The sequence below is a fragment of the Haliotis cracherodii genome, unplaced genomic scaffold (assembly GCF_022045235.1).
Source record: "Haliotis cracherodii isolate W230 unplaced genomic scaffold, xgHalCrac1.p SCAF_11, whole genome shotgun sequence".
NCBI lineage: Eukaryota > Metazoa > Mollusca > Gastropoda > Lepetellida > Haliotidae > Haliotis > Haliotis cracherodii.
The window spans coordinates 32,058,907-32,077,951 of NW_027266266.1; positions in this window are offsets into that span (position 1 = coordinate 32,058,907).

Genomic DNA, 19,045 nt, shown 5'->3' on the forward strand with positions numbered 1-19,045 from the left:
GAGCTATTCTCCAAAGTATTAGTTTCAGAACTAAAACATTTGGTGTGTGGATGCATTCTTACATGGTCGACCCTCATGTAAAATATTGGCGCAATTGCATCAAAAATCATGACTTGAGTTCGAACCTTATATACATCAGTGATTCGAATTTTTTCACATGCATGACTTTTACGCCATGATTGCTATTCTCCAAAGTATTAGTTTCAGAACTAAAACATTTGGTGTGTGGATGCATTCTTACATGGTCGACCCTCATGTAAAATATTGGCGCAATTGCATCAAAAATAATGACTTGAGTTCGAACCTTATATACATCAGTGATTCGAATTTTTTCACATGCATGACTTTTACGCCATGATTGCTATTCTCCAAAGTATTAGTTTCAGAACTAAAACATTTGGTGTGTGGATGCATTCTTACATGGTCGACCCTCATGTAAAATATTGGCGCAATTGCATCAAAAATCATGACTTGAGTTCGAACCTTATATACATCAGTGATTCGAATTTTTTCACATGCATGACTTTTACGCCATGAGAGCTATTCTCCAAAGTATTAGTTTCAGAACGAAAACATTTGGTGTGTGGATGCATTCTTACATGGTCGACCCTCATGTAAAATATTGGCGCAATTGCATCAAAAATCATGACTTGAGTTCGAACCTTATATACATCAGTGATTCGAATTTTTTCACATGCATGACTTTTACGCCATGAGAGCTATTCTCCAAAGTATTAGTTTCAGAACGAAAACATTTGGTGTGTGGATGCATTCTTACATGGTCGACCCTCATGAAAAATATTGGCGCAATTGCATCAAAAATCATGACTTGAGTTCGAACCTTATATACATCAGTGATTCGAATTTTTTCACATGCATGACTTTTACGCCATGATTGCTATTCTCCAAAGTATTAGTTTCAGAACGAAAACATTTGGTGTGTGGATGCATTCTTACATGGTCGACCCTCATGTAAAATATTGGCGCAATTGCATCAAAAATCATGACTTGAGTTCGAACCTTATATACATCAGTGATTCCTATTTTTTTTTACATGCATGACTTTTACGCCATGAGAGCTATTCTCCAAAGTATTAGTTTCAGAACTAAAACATTTGGTGTGTGGATGCATTCTTACATGGTCGACCCTCATGTAAAATATTGGCGCAATTCCATAAAATTTCTTCACTAGAGTTCGAACTATCAATACATCAGCGTTTCGATTTTTTTTCACATGCATGACTTTTACGCCATGAGAGCTATTCTCCAAAGTATTAGTTTCAGAACGAAAACATTTGGTTTGTGGATGCATTCTTACATGGTCGACCCTCATGGAAAATATTGGCGCAATTGCATCAAATTTCTTTACTTGAGTTCGAACTATGATTACATCAGCGTTTCGAATTTTTTTCACATGCATGACTTTTACGCCATGATTGCTATTCTCCAAAGTATTAGTTTCAGAACGAAAACATTTGGTGTGTGGATGCATTCTTACATGGTCGACCCTCATGAAAAATATTGGCGCAATTGCATCAAAAATCATGACTTGAGTTCGAACCTTATATACATCAGTGATTCGAATTTTTTCATATGCATGACTTTTACGCCATGATTGCTATTCTCCAAAGTATTAGTTTCAGAACGAAAACATTTGGTGTGTGGATGCATTCTTACATGGTCCACCCTCATGTAAAATATTGGCGCAATTGCATCAAAAATCATGACTTGAGTTCGAACCTTATATACATCAGTGATTCGAATTTTTTCACATGCATGACTTTTACGCCATGAGAGCTATTCTCCAAAGTATTAGTTTCAGAACTAAAACATTTGGTGTGTGGATGCATTCTTACATGGTCGACCCTCATGAAAAATATTGGCGCAATTGCATCAAAAATCATGACTTGAGTTCGAACCTTATATACATCAGTGATTCGAATTTTTTCACATGCATGACTTTTACGCCATGAGAGCTATTCTCCAAAGTATTAGTTTCAGAACTAAAACATTTAGTGTGTGGATGCATTCTTACATGGTCCACCCTCATGTAAAATATTGGCGCAATTCCATAAAATTTCTTGACTTGAGTTCGAACTATAAATACATCAGCGATTCGAATTTTTTTCACATGCATGACTTTTACGCCATGAGAGCTATTCTCCAAAGTATTAGTTTCAGAACGAAAACATTTGGTGTGTGGATGCATTCTTACATGGTCGACCCTCATGGAAAATATTGGTGCAATTGCATAAAAATTCTTGACTTGAGTTCGAACTATGATTACATCAGCGTTTCGAAATTTTTTCACATGCATGACTTTTACGCCATGATTGCTATTCTCCAAAGTATTAGTTTCAGAACGAAAACATTTGGTGTGTGGATGCATTCTTACATGGTCGACCCTCATGAAAAATATTGGCGCAATTGCATCAAAAATCATGACTTGAGTTCGAACCTTATATACATCAGTGATTCGAATTTTTTCACATGCATGACTTTTACGCCATGATTGCTATTCTCCAAAGTATTAGTTTCAGAATGAAAACATTTGGTGTGTGGATGCATTCTTACATGGTCGACCCTCATGAAAAATATTGGCGCAATTGCATCAAAAATCATGACTTGAGTTCGAACCTTATATACATCAGTGATTCGAATTTTTTCACATGCATGACTTTTACGCCATGAGAGCTATTCTCCAAAGTATTAGTTTCAGAACGAAAACATTTGGTGTGTGGATGCATTCTTACATGGTCCACCCTCATGTAAAATATTGGCGCAATTGCATCAAAAATCATGACTTGAGTTCGAACCTTATATACATCAGTGATTCCTATTTTTTTTTACATGCATGACTTTTACGCCATGAGAGCTATTCTCCAAAGTATTAGTTTCAGAACTAAAACATTTGGTGTGTGGATGCATTCTTACATGGTCGACCCTCATGTAAAATATTGGCGCAATTGCATCAAAAATCATGACTTGAGTTCGAACCTTATATACATCAGTGATTCGAATTTTTTCACATGCATGACTTTTACGCCATGATTGCTATTCTCCAAAGTATTAGTTTCAGAACTAAAACATTTGGTGTGTGGATGCATTCTTACATGGTCGACCCTCATGTAAAATATTGGCGCAATTGCATCAAAAATCATGACTTGAGTTCGAACCTTATATACATCAGTGATTCGAATTTTTTCACATGCATGACTTTTACGCCATGAGAGCTATTCTCCAAAGTATTAGTTTCAGAACGAAAACATTTGGTGTGTGGATGCATTCTTACATGGTCCACCCTCATGTAAAATATTGGCGCAATTGCATCAAAAATCATGACTTGAGTTCGAACCTTATATACATCAGTGATTCGAATTTTTTCACATGCATGACTTTTACGCCATGAGAGCTATTCTCCAAAGTATTAGTTTCAGAACGAAAACATTTGGTGTGTGGATGCATTCTTACATGGTCGACCCTCATGAAAAATATTGGCGCAATTGCATCAAAAATCATGACTTGAGTTCGAACCTTATATACATCAGTGATTCGAATTTTTTCACATGCATGACTTTTACGCCATGATTGCTATTCTCCAAAGTATTAGTTTCAGAACGAAAACATTTGGTGTGTGGATGCATTCTTACATGGTCCACCCTCATGTAAAATATTGGCGCAATTGCATCAAAAATCATGACTTGAGTTCGAACCTTATATACATCAGTGATTCCTATTTTTTTTTACATGCATGACTTTTACGCCATGAGAGCTATTCTCCAAAGTATTAGTTTCAGAACTAAAACATTTGGTGTGTGGATGCATTCTTACATGGTCCACCCTCATGTAAAATATTGGCGCAATTGCATCAAAAATCATGACTTGAGTTCGAACCTTATATACATCAGTGATTCGAATTTTTTCACATGCATGACTTTTACGCCATGAGAGCTATTCTCCAAAGTATTAGTTTCAGAACGAAAACATTTGGTGTGTGGATGCATTCTTACATGGTCGACCCTCATGAAAAATATTGGCGCAATTGCATCAAAAATCATGACTTGAGTTCGAACCTTATATACATCAGTGATTCGAATTTTTTCACATGCATGACTTTTACGCCATGATTGCTATTCTCCAAAGTATTAGTTTCAGAACGAAAAGATTTGGTGTGTGGATGCATTCTTACATGGTCCACCCTCATGTAAAATATTGGCGCAATTGCATCAAAAATCATGACTTGAGTTCGAACCTTATATACATCAGTGATTCCTATTTTTTTTTACGTGCATGACTTTTACGCCATGAGAGCTATTCTCCAAAGTATTAGTTTCAGAACTAAAACATTTGGTGTGTGGATGCATTCTTACATGGTCGACCCTCATGTAAAATATTGGCGCAATTCCATAAAATTTCTTGACTAGAGTTCGAACTATCAATACATCAGCGTTTCGATTTTTTTTCACATGCATGACTTTTACGCCATGAGAGCTATTCTCCAAAGTATTAGTTTCAGAACTAAAACATTTGGTTTGTGGATGCATTCTTACATGGTCGACCCTCATGGAAAATATTGGCGCAATTGCATCAAATTTCTTGACTTGAGTTCGAACTATGATTACATCAGCGTTTCGAATTTTTTTCACATGCATGACTTTTACGCCATGATTGCTATTCTCCAAAGTATTAGTTTCAGAACGAAAACATTTGGTGTGTGGATGCATTCTTACATGGTCCACCCTCATGTAAAATATTGGCGCAATTGCATCAAAAATCATGACTTGAGTTCGAACCTTATATACATCAGTGATTCGAATTTTTTCACATGCATGACTTTTACGCCATGATTGCTATTCTCCAAAGTATTAGTTTCAGAACGAAAACATTTGGTGTGTGGATGCATTCTTACATGGTCGACCCTCATGAAAAATATTGGCGCAATTGCATCAAAAATCATGACTTGAGTTCGAACCTTATATACATCAGTGATTCGAATTTTTTCACATGCATGACTTTTACGCCATGAGAGCTATTCTCCAAAGTATTAGTTTCAGAACTAAAACATTTAGTGTGTGGATGCATTCTTACATGGTCCACCCTCATGTAAAATATTGGCGCAATTCCATAAAATTTCTTGACTTGAGTTCGAACTATAAATGCATCAGCGATTCGAATTTTTTTCACATGCATGACTTTTACGCCATGAGAGCTATTCTCCAAAGTATTAGTTTCAGAACGAAAACATTTGGTGTGTGGATGCATTCTTACATGGTCGACCCTCATGGAAAATATTGGCGCAATTGCATAAAAATTCTTGACTTGAGTTCGAACTATGATTACATCAGCGTTTCGAATTTTTTTCACATGCATGACTTTTACGCCATGATTGCTATTCTCCAAAGTATTAGTTTCAGAACGAAAACATTTGGTGTGTGGATGCATTCTTACATGGTCGACCCTCATGAAAAATATTGGCGCAATTGCATCAAAAATCATGACTTGAGTTCGAACCTTATATACATCAGTGATTCGAATTTTTTCACATGCATGACTTTTACGCCATGATTGCTATTCTCCAAAGTATTAGTTTCAGAATGAAAACATTTGGTGTGTGGATGCATTCTTACATGGTCGACCCTCATGAAAAATATTGGCGCAATTGCATCAAAAATCATGACTTGAGTTCGAACCTTATATACATCAGTGATTCGAATTTTTTCATATGCATGACTTTTACGCCATGAGAGCTATTCTCCAAAGTATTAGTTTCAGAACGAAAACATTTGGTGTGTGGATGCATTCTTACATGGTCCACCCTCATGTAAAATATTGGCGCAATTGCATCAAAAATCATGACTTGAGTTCGAACCTTATATACATCAGTGATTCGAATTTTTTTTTACATGCATGACTTTTACGCCATGAGAGCTATTCTCCAAAGTATTAGTTTCAGAACTAAAACATTTGGTGTGTGGATGCATTCTTACATGGTCGACCCTCATGTAAAATATTGGCGCAATTCCATAAAATTTCTTGACTAGAGTTCGAACTATCAATACATCAGCGTTTCGATTTTTTTTCACATGCATGACTTTTACGCCATGAGAGCTATTCTCCAAAGTATTAGTTTCAGAACTAAAACATTTTGTTTGTGGATGCATTCTTACATGGTCGACCCTCATGTAAAATATTGGCGCAATTGCATCAAATTTCTTGACTTGAGTTCGAACTATGATTACATCAGCGTTTCGAATTTTTTTCACATGCATGACTTTTACGCCATGATTGCTATTCTCCAAAGTATTAGTTTCAGAACGAAAACATTTGGTGTGTGGATGCATTCTTACATGGTCCACCCTCATGTAAAATATTGGCGCAATTGCATCAAAAATCATGACTTGAGTTCGAACCTTATATACATCAGTGATTCGAATTTTTTCACATGCATGACTTTTACGCCATGAGAGCTATTCTCCAAAGTATTAGTTTCAGAACGAAAACATTTGGTGTGTGGATGCATTCTTACATGGTCGACCCTCATGAAAAATATTGGCGCAAATGCATCAAAAATCATGACTTGAGTTCGAACCTTATATACATCAGTGATTCGAATTTTTTCACATGCATGACTTTTACGCCATGATTGCTATTCTCCAAAGTATTAGTTTCAGAACTAAAACATTTGGTGTGTGGATGCATTCTTACATGGTCGACCCTCATGAAAAATATTGGCGCAATTGCATCAAAAATCATGACTTGAGTTCGAACCTTATATACATCAGTGATTCGAATTTTTTCACATGCATGACTTTTACGCCATGAGAGCTATTCTCCAAAGTATTAGTTTCAGAACTAAAACATTTGGTGTGTGGATGCATTCTTACATGGTCGACCCTCATGTAAAATATTGGCGCAATTCCATCAAATTTCTTGACTTGAGTTCGAACTATAAATACATCAGCGTTTCGATTTTTTTTCACATGCATGACTTTTACGCCATGAGAGCTATTCTCCAAAGTATTAGTTTCAGAACTAAAACATTTGGTGTGTGGATGCATTCTTACATGGTCGACCCTCATGTAAAATATTGGCGCAGTTCCATCAAATTTCTTGACTTGAGTTCGAACTATGATTACATCAGCGTTTCGAATTTTTTTCACATGCATGACTTTTACGCCATGATTGCTATTCTCCAAAGTATTAGTTTCAGAACGAAAACATTTGGTGTGTGGATGCATTCTTACATGGTCGACCCTCATGAAAAATATTGGCGCAATTGCATCAAAAATCATGACTTGAGTTCGAACCTTATATACATCAGTGATTCGAATTTTTTCACATGCATGACTTTTACGCCATGATTGCTATTCTCCAAAGTATTAGTTTCAGAACTAAAACATTTGGTGTGTGGATGCATTCTTACATGGTCGACCCTCATGTAAAATATTGGCGCAATTGCATCAAAAATCATGACTTGAGTTCGAACCTTATATACATCAGTGATTCGAATTTTTTCACATGCATGACTTTTACGCCATGATTGCTATTCTCCAAAGTATTAGTTTCAGAACTAAAACATTTGGTGTGTGGATGCATTCTTACATGGTCGACCCTCATGTAAAATATTGGCGCAATTGCATCAAAAATCATGACTTGAGTTCGAACTTTATATACATCAGTGATTCGAATTTTTTCACATGCATGACTTTTACGCCATGAGAGCTATTCTCCAAAGTATTAGTTTCAGAACTAAAACATTTAGTGTGTGGATGCATTCTTACATGGTCCACCCTCATGTAAAATATTGGCGCAATTCCATAAAATTTCTTGACTTGAGTTCGAACTATAAATACATCAGCGATTCGAATTTTTTTCACATGCATGACTTTTACGCCATGAGAGCTATTCTCCAAAGTATTAGTTTCAGAACGAAACCATTTGGTGTGTGGATGCATTCTTACATGGTCGACCCTCATGGAAAATATTGGCGCAATTGCATAAAAATTCTTGACTTGAGTTCGAACTATGATTACATCAGCGTTTCGAATTTTTTTCACATGCATGACTTTTACGCCATGATTGCTATTCTCCAAAGTATTAGTTTCAGAATGAAAACATTTGGTGTGTGGATGCATTCTTACATGGTCGACCCTCATGAAAAATATTGGCGCAATTGCATCAAAAATCATGACTTGAGTTCGAACCTTATATACATCAGTGATTCGAATTTTTTCATATGCATGACTTTTACGCCATGAGAGCTATTCTCCAAAGTATTAGTTTCAGAACGAAAACATTTGGTGTGTGGATGCATTCTTACATGGTCCACCCTCATGTAAAATATTGGCGCAATTGCATCAAAAATCATGACTTGAGTTCGAACCTTATATACATCAGAGATTCCTATTTTTTTTTACATGCATGACTTTTACGCCATGAGAGCTATTCTCCAAAGTATTAGTTTCAGAACTAAAACATTTAGTGTGTGGATGCATTCTTACATGGTCGACCCTCATGTAAAATATTGGCGCAATTGCATCAAAAATCATGACTTGAGTTCGAACCTTATATACATCAGTGATTCGAATTTTTTCACATGCATGACTTTTACGCCATGATTGCTATTCTCCAAAGTATTAGTTTCAGAACTAAAACATTTGGTGTGTGGATGCATTCTTACATGGTCGACCCTCATGTAAAATATTGGCGCAATTGCATCAAAAATCATGACTTGAGTTCGAACCTTATATACATCAGTGATTCGAATTTTTTCACATGCATGACTTTTACGCCATGATTGCTATTCTCCAAAGTATTAGTTTCAGAACTAAAACATTTGGTGTGTGGATGCATTCTTACATGGTCGACCCTCATGTAAAATATTGGCGCAATTGCATCAAAAATCATGACTTGAGTTCGAACCTTATATACATCAGTGATTCGAATTTTTTCACATGCATGACTTTTACGCCATGAGAGCTATTCTCCAAAGTATTAGTTTCAGAACTAAAACATTTGGTGTGTGGATGCATTCTTACATGGTCGACCCTCATGAAAAATATTGGCGCAATTGCATCAAAAATCATGACTTGAGTTCGAACCTTATATACATCAGTGATTCGAATTTTTTCACATGCATGACTTTTACGCCATGAGAGCTATTCTCCAAAGTATTAGTTTCAGAACTAAAACATTTAGTGTGTGGATGCATTCTTACATGGTCCACCCTCATGTAAAATATTGGCGCAATTCCATAAAATTTCTTGACTTGAGTTCGAACTATAAATACATCAGCGATTCGAATTTTTTTCACATGCATGACTTTTACGCCATGAGAGCTATTCTCCAAAGTATTAGTTTCAGAACGAAACCATTTGGTGTGTGGATGCATTCTTACATGGTCGACCCTCATGGAAAATATTGGCGCAATTGCATAAAAATTCTTGACTTGAGTTCGAACTATGATTACATCAGCGTTTCGAATTTTTTTCACATGCATGACTTTTACGCCATGATTGCTATTCTCCAAAGTATTAGTTTCAGAACGAAAACATTTGGTGTGTGGATGCATTCTTACATGGTCGACCCTCATGAAAAATATTGGCGCAATTGCATCAAAAATCATGACTTGAGTTCGAACCTTATATACATCAGTGATTCGAATTTTTTCACATGCATGACTTTTACGCCATGATTGCTATTCTCCAAAGTATTAGTTTCAGAATGAAAACATTTGGTGTGTGGATGCATTCTTACATGGTCGACCCTCATGAAAAATATTGGCGCAATTGCATCAAAAATCATGACTTGAGTTCGAACCTTATATACATCAGTGATTCGAATTTTTTCACATGCATGACTTTTACGCCATGAGAGCTATTCTCCAAAGTATTAGTTTCAGAACTAAAACATTTAGTGTGTGGATGCATTCTTACATGGTCCACCCTCATGTAAAATATTGGCGCAATTCCATAAAATTTCTTGACTTGAGTTCGAACTATAAATACATCAGTGATTCGAATTTTTTTCACATGCATGACTTTTACGCCATGAGAGCTATTCTCCAAAGTATTAGTTTCAGAACGAAAACATTTGGTGTGTGGATGCATTCTTACATGGTCGACCCTCATGGAAAATATTGGCGCAATTGCATAAAAATTCTTGACTTGAGTTCGAACTATGATTACATCAGCGTTTCGAATTTTTTTCACATGCATGACTTTTACGCCATGATTGCTATTCTCCAAAGTATTAGTTTCAGAACTAAAACATTTGGTGTGTGGATGCATTCTTACATGGTCGACCCTCATGAAAAATATTGGCGCAATTGCATCAAAAATCATGACTTGAGTTCGAACCTTATATACATCAGTGATTCGAATTTTTTCACATGCATGACTTTTACGCCATGATTGCTATTCTCCAAAGTATTAGTTTCAGAATGAAAACATTTGGTGTGTGGATGCATTCTTACATGGTCGACCCTCATGAAAAATATTGGCGCAATTGCATCAAAAATCATGACTTGAGTTCGAACCTTATATACATCAGTGATTCGAATTTTTTCATATGCATGACTTTTACGCCATGAGAGCTATTCTCCAAAGTATTAGTTTCAGAACGAAAACATTTGGTGTGTGGATGCATTCTTACATGGTCCACCCTCATGTAAAATATTGGCGCAATTGCATCAAAAATCATGACTTGAGTTCGAACCTTATATACATCAGTGATTCCTATTTTTTTTTACATGCATGACTTTTACGCCATGAGAGCTATTCTCCAAAGTATTAGTTTCAGAACTAAAACATTTAGTGTGTGGATGCATTCTTACATGGTCGACCCTCATGTAAAATATTGGCGCAATTGCATCAAAAATCATGACTTGAGTTCGAACCTTATATACATCAGTGATTCGAATTTTTTCACATGCATGACTTTTACGCCATGATTGCTATTCTCCAAAGTATTAGTTTCAGAACGAAAACATTTGGTGTGTGGATGCATTCTTACATGGTCGACCCTCATGAAAAATATTGGCGCAATTGCATCAAAAATCATGACTTGAGTTCGAACCTTATATACATCAGTGATTCGAATTTTTTCACATGCATGACTTTTACGCCATGATTGCTATTCTCCAAAGTATTAGTTTCAGAATGAAAACATTTGGTGTGTGGATGCATTCTTACATGGTCGACCCTCATGAAAAATATTGGCGCAATTGCATCAAAAATCATGACTTGAGTTCGAACCTTATATACATCAGTGATTCGAATTTTTTCATATGCATGACTTTTACGCCATGAGAGCTATTCTCCAAAGTATTAGTTTCAGAACGAAAACATTTGGTGTGTGGATGCATTCTTACATGGTCGACCCTCATGTAAAATATTGGCGCAATTGCATGAAAAATCATGACTTGAGTTCGAACCTTATATACATCAGAGATTCCTATTTTTTTTTACATGCATGACTTTTACGCCATGAGAGCTATTCTCCAAAGTATTAGTTTCAGAACTAAAACATTTAGTGTGTGGATGCATTCTTACATGGTCGACCCTCATGTAAAATATTGGCGCAATTGCATCAAAAATCATGACTTGAGTTCGAACCTTATATACATCAGTGATTCGAATTTTTTCACATGCATGACTTTTACGCCATGATTGCTATTCTCCAAAGTATTAGTTTCAGAACTAAAACATTTGGTGTGTGGATGCATTCTTACATGGTCGACCCTCATGGAAAATATTGGCGCAATTGCATAAAAATTCTTGACTTGAGTTCGAACTATGATTACATCAGCGTTTCGAATTTTTTTCACATGCATGACTTTTACGCCATGATTGCTATTCTCCAAAGTATTAGTTTCAGAATGAAAACATTTGGTGTGTGGATGCATTCTTACATGGTCGACCCTCATGAAAAATATTGGCGCAATTGCATCAAAAATCATGACTTGAGTTCGAACCTTATATACATCAGTGATTCGAATTTTTTCATATGCATGACTTTTACGCCATGAGAGCTATTCTCCAAAGTATTAGTTTCAGAACGAAAACATTTGGTGTGTGGATGCATTCTTACATGGTCCACCCTCATGTAAAATATTGGCGCAATTGCATCAAAAATCATGACTTGAGTTCGAACCTTATATACATCAGAGATTCCTATTTTTTTTTACATGCATGACTTTTACGCCATGAGAGCTATTCTCCAAAGTATTAGTTTCAGAACTAAAACATTTAGTGTGTGGATGCATTCTTACATGGTCGACCCTCATGTAAAATATTGGCGCAATTGCATCAAAAATCATGACTTGAGTTCGAACCTTATATACATCAGTGATTCGAATTTTTTCACATGCATGACTTTTACGCCATGATTGCTATTCTCCAAAGTATTAGTTTCAGAACTAAAACATTTGGTGTGTGGATGCATTCTTACATGGTCGACCCTCATGTAAAATATTGGCGCAATTGCATCAAAAATCATGACTTGAGTTCGAACCTTATATACATCAGTGATTCGAATTTTTTCACATGCATGACTTTTACGCCATGATTGCTATTCTCCAAAGTATTAGTTTCAGAACTAAAACATTTGGTGTGTGGATGCATTCTTACATGGTCCACCCTCATGTAAAATATTGGCGCAATTGCATCAAAAATCATGACTTGAGTTCGAACCTTATATACATCAGTGATTCGAATTTTTTCACATGCATGACTTTTACGCCATGAGAGCTATTCTCCAAAGTATTAGTTTCAGAACTAAAACATTTGGTGTGTGGATGCATTCTTACATGGTCGACCCTCATGAAAAATATTGGCGCAATTGCATCAAAAATCATGACTTGAGTTCGAACCTTATATACATCAGTGATTCGAATTTTTTCACATGCATGACTTTTACGCCATGAGAGCTATTCTCCAAAGTATTAGTTTCAGAACTAAAACATTTAGTGTGTGGATGCATTCTTACATGGTCCACCCTCATGTAAAATATTGGCGCAATTCCATAAAATTTCTTGACTTGAGTTCGAACTATAAATACATCAGCGATTCGAATTTTTTTCACATGCATGACTTTTACGCCATGAGAGCTATTCTCCAAAGTATTAGTTTCAGAACGAAACCATTTGGTGTGTGGATGCATTCTTACATGGTCGACCCTCATGAAAAATATTGGCGCAATTGCATCAAAAATCATGACTTGAGTTCGAACCTTATATACATCAGTGATTCGAATTTTTTCACATGCATGACTTTTACGCCATGATTGCTATTCTCCAAAGTATTAGTTTCAGAATGAAAACATTTGGTGTGTGGATGCATTCTTACATGGTCGACCCTCATGAAAAATATTGGCGCAATTGCATCAAAAATCATGACTTGAGTTCGAACCTTATATACATCAGTGATTCGAATTTTTTCACATGCATGACTTTTACGCCATGAGAGCTATTCTCCAAAGTATTAGTTTCAGAACGAAAACATTTGGTGTGTGGATGCATTCTTACATGGTCCACCCTCATGTAAAATATTGGCGCAATTGCATCAAAAATCATGACTTGAGTTCGAACCTTATATACATCAGTGATTCCTATTTTTTTTTACATGCATGACTTTTACGCCATGAGAGCTATTCTCCAAAGTATTAGTTTCAGAACTAAAACATTTGGTGTGTGGATGCATTCTTACATGGTCGACCCTCATGTAAAATATTGGCGCAATTGCATCAAAAATCATGACTTGAGTTCGAACCTTATATACATCAGTGATTCGAATTTTTTCACATGCATGACTTTTACGCCATGATTGCTATTCTCCAAAGTATTAGTTTCAGAACTAAAACATTTGGTGTGTGGATGCATTCTTACATGGTCGACCCTCATGTAAAATATTGGCGCAATTGCATCAAAAATCATGACTTGAGTTCGAACCTTATATACATCAGTGATTCGAATTTTTTCACATGCATGACTTTTACGCCATGATTGCTATTCTCCAAAGTATTAGTTTCAGAACTAAAACATTTGGTGTGTGGATGCATTCTTACATGGTCGACCCTCATGTAAAATATTGGCGCAATTGCATCAAAAATCATGACTTGAGTTCGAACCTTATATACATCAGTGATTCGAATTTTTTCACATGCATGACTTTTACGCCATGAGAGCTATTCTCCAAAGTATTAGTTTCAGAACGAAAACATTTGGTGTGTGGATGCATTCTTACATGGTCGACCCTCATGTAAAATATTGGCGCAATTGCATCAAAAATCATGACTTGAGTTCGAACCTTATATACATCAGTGATTCGAATTTTTTCACATGCATGACTTTTACGCCATGAGAGCTATTCTCCAAAGTATTAGTTTCAGAACGAAAACATTTGGTGTGTGGATGCATTCTTACATGGTCGACCCTCATGAAAAATATTGGCGCAATTGCATCAAAAATCATGACTTGAGTTCGAACCTTATATACATCAGTGATTCGAATTTTTTCACATGCATGACTTTTACGCCATGATTGCTATTCTCCAAAGTATTAGTTTCAGAACGAAAACATTTGGTGTGTGGATGCATTCTTACATGGTCCACCCTCATGTAAAATATTGGCGCAATTGCATCAAAAATCATGACTTGAGTTCGAACCTTATATACATCAGTGATTCCTATTTTTTTTTACATGCATGACTTTTACGCCATGAGAGCTATTCTCCAAAGTATTAGTTTCAGAACTAAAACATTTGGTGTGTGGATGCATTCTTACATGGTCGACCCTCATGTAAAATATTGGCGCAATTCCATAAAATTTCTTCACTAGAGTTCGAACTATCAATACATCAGCGTTTCGATTTTTTTTCACATGCATGACTTTTACGCCATGAGAGCTATTCTCCAAAGTATTAGTTTCAGAACGAAAACATTTGGTTTGTGGATGCATTCTTACATGGTCGACCCTCATGGAAAATATTGGCGCAATTGCATCAAATTTCTTTACTTGAGTTCGAACTATGATTACATCAGCGTTTCGAATTTTTTTCACATGCATGACTTTTACGCCATGATTGCTATTCTCCAAAGTATTAGTTTCAGAACGAAAACATTTGGTGTGTGGATGCATTCTTACATGGTCGACCCTCATGAAAAATATTGGCGCAATTGCATCAAAAATCATGACTTGAGTTCGAACCTTATATACATCAGTGATTCGAATTTTTTCACATGCATGACTTTTACGCCATGATTGCTATTCTCCAAAGTATTAGTTTCAGAACGAAAACATTTGGTGTGTGGATGCATTCTTACATGGTCCACCCTCATGTAAAATATTGGCGCAATTGCATCAAAAATCATGACTTGAGTTCGAACCTTATATACATCAGTGATTCGAATTTTTTCACATGCATGACTTTTACGCCATGAGAGCTATTCTCCAAAGTATTAGTTTCAGAACTAAAACATTTGGTGTGTGGATGCATTCTTACATGGTCGACCCTCATGAAAAATATTGGCGCAATTGCATCAAAAATCATGACTTGAGTTCGAACCTTATATACATCAGTGATTCGAATTTTTTCACATGCATGACTTTTACGCCATGAGAGCTATTCTCCAAAGTATTAGTTTCAGAACTAAAACATTTAGTGTGTGGATGCATTCTTACATGGTCCACCCTCATGTAAAATATTGGCGCAATTCCATAAAATTTCTTGACTTGAGTTCGAACTATAAATACATCAGCGATTCGAATTTTTTTCACATGCATGACTTTTACGCCATGAGAGCTATTCTCCAAAGTATTAGTTTCAGAACGAAAACATTTGGTGTGTGGATGCATTCTTACATGGTCGACCCTCATAGAAAATATTGGCGCAATTGCATAAAAATTCTTGACTTGAGTTCGAACTATGATTACATCAGCGTTTCGAAATTTTTTCACATGCATGACTTTTACGCCATGATTGCTATTCTCCAAAGTATTAGTTTCAGAACGAAAACATTTGGTGTGTGGATGCATTCTTACATGGTCGACCCTCATGAAAAATATTGGCGCAATTGCATCAAAAATCATGACTTGAGTTCGAACCTTATATACATCAGTGATTCGAATTTTTTCACATGCATGACTTTTACGCCATGAGAGCTATTCTCCAAAGTATTAGTTTCAGAACGAAAACATTTGGTGTGTGGATGCATTCTTACATGGTCCACCCTCATGTAAAATATTGGCGCAATTGCATCAAAAATCATGACTTGAGTTCGAACCTTATATACATCAGTGATTCCTATTTTTTTTTACATGCATGACTTTTACGCCATGAGAGCTATTCTCCAAAGTATTAGTTTCAGAACTAAAACATTTGGTGTGTGGATGCATTCTTACATGGTCCACCCTCATGTAAAATATTGGCGCAATTGCATCAAAAATCATGACTTGAGTTCGAACCTTATATACATCAGTGATTCGAATTTTTTCACATGCATGACTTTTACGCCATGATTGCTATTCTCCAAAGTATTAGTTTCAGAACGAAAACATTTGGTGTGTGGATGCATTCTTACATGGTCGACCCTCATGTAAAATATTGGCGCAATTGCATCAAAAATCATGACTTGAGTTCGAACCTTATATACATCAGTGATTCGAATTTTTTCACATGCATGACTTTTACGCCATGATTGCTATTCTCCAAAGTATTAGTTTCAGAACTAAAACATTTGGTGTGTGGATGCATTCTTACATGGTCGACCCTCATGTAAAATATTGGCGCAATTGCATCAAAAATCATGACTTGAGTTCGAACCTTATATACATCAGTGATTCGAATTTTTTCACATGCATGACTTTTACGCCATGAGAGCTATTCTCCAAAGTATTAGTTTCAGAACGAAAACATTTGGTGTGTGGATGCATTCTTACATGGTCCACCCTCATGTAAAATATTGGCGCAATTGCTCAAAAATCATGACTTGAGTTCGAACCTTATATACATCAGTGATTCGAATTTTTTCACATGCATGACTTTTACGCCATGAGAGCTATTCTCCAAAGTATTAGTTTCAGAACGAAAACATTTGGTGTGTGGATGCATTCTTACATGGTCGACCCTCATGAAAAATATTGGCGCAATTGCATCAAAAATCATGACTTGAGTTCGAACCTTATATACATCAGTGATTCGAATTTTTTCACATGCATGACTTTTACGCCATGATTGCTATTCTCCAAAGTATTAGTTTCAGAACGAAAACATTTGGTGTGTGGATGCATTCTTACATGGTCCACCCTCATGTAAAATATTGGCGCAATTGCATCAAAAATCATGACTTGAGTTCGAACCTTATATACATCAGTGATTCGAATTTTTTCACATGCATGACTTTTACGCCATGAGAGCTATTCTCCAAAGTATTAGTTTCAGAACTAAAACATTTGGTGTGTGGATGCATTCTTACATGGTCGACCCTCATGAAAAATATTGGCGCAATTGCATCAAAAATCATGACTTGAGTTCGAACCTTATATACATCAGTGATTCGAATTTTTTCACATGCATGACTTTTACGCCATGAGAGCTATTCTCCAAAGTATTAGTTTCAGAACTAAAACATTTAGTGTGTGGATGCATTCTTACATGGTCCACCCTCATGGAAAATATTGGCGCAATTCCATAAAATTTCTTGACTTGAGTTCGAACTATAAATACATCAGCGATTCGAATTTTTTTCACATGCATGACTTTTACGCCATGAGAGCTATTCTCCAAAGTATTAGTTTCAGAACGAAAACATTTGGTGTGTGGATGCATTCTTACATGGTCGACCCTCATGAAAAATATTGGCGCAATTGCATCAAAAATCATGACTTGAGTTCGAACCTTATATACATCAGTGATTCGAATTTTTTCACATGCATGACTTTTACGCCATGATTGCTATTCTCCAAAGTATTAGTTTCAGAATGAAAACATTTGGTGTGTGGATGCATTCTTACATGGTCGACCCTCATGAAAAATATTGGCGCAATTGCATCAAAAATCATGACTTGAGTTCGAACCTTATATACATCAGTGATTCGAATTTTTTCACATGCATGACTTTTACGCCATGAGAGCTATTCTCCAAAGTATTAGTTTCAGAACGAAAACATTTGGTGTGTGGATGCATTCTTACATGGTCCACCCTCATGTAAAATATTGGCGCAATTGCATCAAAAATCATGACTTGAGTTCGAACCTTATATACATCAGTGATTCCTATTTTTTTTTACATGCATGACTTTTACGCCATGAGAGCTATTCTCCAAAGTATTAGTTTCAGAACTAAAACATTTGGTGTGTGGATGCATTCTTACATGGTCGACCCTCATGTAAAATATTGGCGCAATTGCATCAAAAATCATGACTTGAGTTCGAACCTTATATACATCAGTGATTCGAATTTTTTCACATGCATGACTTTTACGCCATGATTGCTATTCTCCAAAGTATTAGTTTCAGAACGAAAACATTTGGTGTGTGGATGCATTCTTACATGGTCGACCCTCATGTAAAATATTGGCGCAATTGCATCAAAAATCATGACTTGAGTTCGAACCTTATATACATCAGTGATTCGAATTTTTTCACATGCATGACTTTTACGCCATGATTGCTATTCTCCAAAGTATTAGTTTCAGAACTAAAACATTTGGTGTGTGGATGCATTCTTACATGGTCGACCCTCATGTAAAATATTGGCGCAATTGCATCAAAAATCATGACTTGAGTTCGAACCTTATATACATCAGTGATTCGAATTTTTTCACATGCATGACTTTTACGCCATGAGAGCTATTCTCCAAAGTATTAGTTTCAGAACGAAAACATTTGGTGTGTGGATGCATTCTTACATGGTCCACCCTCATGTAAAATATTGGCGCAATTGCTCAAAAATCATGACTTGAGTTCGAACCTTATATACATCAGTGATTCGAATTTTTTCACATGCATGACTTTTACGCCATGAGAGCTATTCTCCAAAGTATTAG